We start from the raw sequence: 1,171 nt of genomic DNA on the forward strand, positions 1-1,171 counted from the left end.
AGCAATTTTTGTGGCTGTTAACACAGAGACAGAAATTTTTGATTCCTTTTAAAACTGTTGAATTTGTCTCTTTAATTATTAGTATTATTAAACTTTAAATGAGATGACAACCAAAAGTTAAAAAACAAAATTACTTGTTGAGATTAGATATGTTGAAGCAAAGCTCACGTAAATAAGCGAGATTGCTTGCATCAAATACATCACAAAATTTGGATACTCGTAAGTCAATTTGCATATCATGTTCCTCAGCTAAGGTCATTGTTCCATAACAAACTAGAAACTACAATGCCATAAAATTACTTTAAATTCACTACAATATACCTGCTTTCCTTCTATCAGAATGCCCAAAACATATTGCTCATCCCTCTCCACGCCTGTATTCTTTATCAAATTACCCACCATGTAAAAAAGCAACTGCCCAATGTCACTGTCTCTTGCATCTTTACAGGGGATGTCTTTGCAAAATTTACCCTAAAATAAAAGGATATCAGACCCACTAACAGCCATTCAAACCTCTACTATCACTATTGGTGAAGCAGTATTTCCCATCAGTAATACATCAGGTATTCCCTAATGATAAAAAAGTATCTAACAAAAAGCAACACAACAAAGATCTCACTGTGAGTATAGCTGTGTCTAAAGTAGCAGGTTGGCTGGGTCCTTTGTAAACATTGGTTAAATCATCTCAGTACTGGAATCTTCTCTGAGAAGATGATGATGATTCACTTTACTCCACTTCACCTGATATGGACTCTACTGTGGTTGTAGATTCTTTCTGATAATTGACAGAGGGTTGTTGCCTGCTGCTCTTTGGCTTGGGTGGTGTGGCACGATGTGTCACTTGTGATAGGATGAAAATAGCCTTCCATCTCAACTTGGAGATTCAACCCTCCAGCTTCCTCAATGCATTTTAGAGTCAAACTATAAATTAATGAAATAATGATTATTATAGAAGCTAATTTCTAATTAAAAACAGTAAAAACAAGATGGAATGGTATATATGTGGATTAAGAGACAGGTATTTATGAAAACAATCTTGGAAAATAACTTATAAGAATAAAAATCTCCTGTTCTAACTATGATACTGTGCTATTTACTTACAGTTTGCAGTTAGTACAATGGCCATTACAAAAACTGTAGAACTTAATCAAACCCAAGAGGACACTTGCAA

The 1,171-nt window shown here is 34.5% G+C and overlaps 1 long non-coding RNA gene across 1 annotated transcript; it reads right to left on the reverse strand.

The window, feature by feature from the left end:
- Positions 1-221: 221 nt before the first annotated feature.
- LOC109580305 (uncharacterized) lies at positions 222-680 on the reverse strand. The gene is made up of 3 exons (XR_002184162.1): positions 514-680; positions 322-471; positions 222-280 (listed from the first exon to the last, which is right to left on the reverse strand). It is a non-coding gene; the product is annotated as an uncharacterized LOC109580305 (long non-coding RNA).
- Between the last annotated feature and the right edge of the window lie 491 nt (positions 681-1,171).

This window comes from Amphimedon queenslandica, unplaced genomic scaffold (assembly GCF_000090795.2).
Source record: "Amphimedon queenslandica unplaced genomic scaffold, v1.1 AMPQUscaffold_13498, whole genome shotgun sequence".
NCBI classification, from domain to species: Eukaryota; Metazoa; Porifera; class Demospongiae; order Haplosclerida; family Niphatidae; genus Amphimedon; species Amphimedon queenslandica.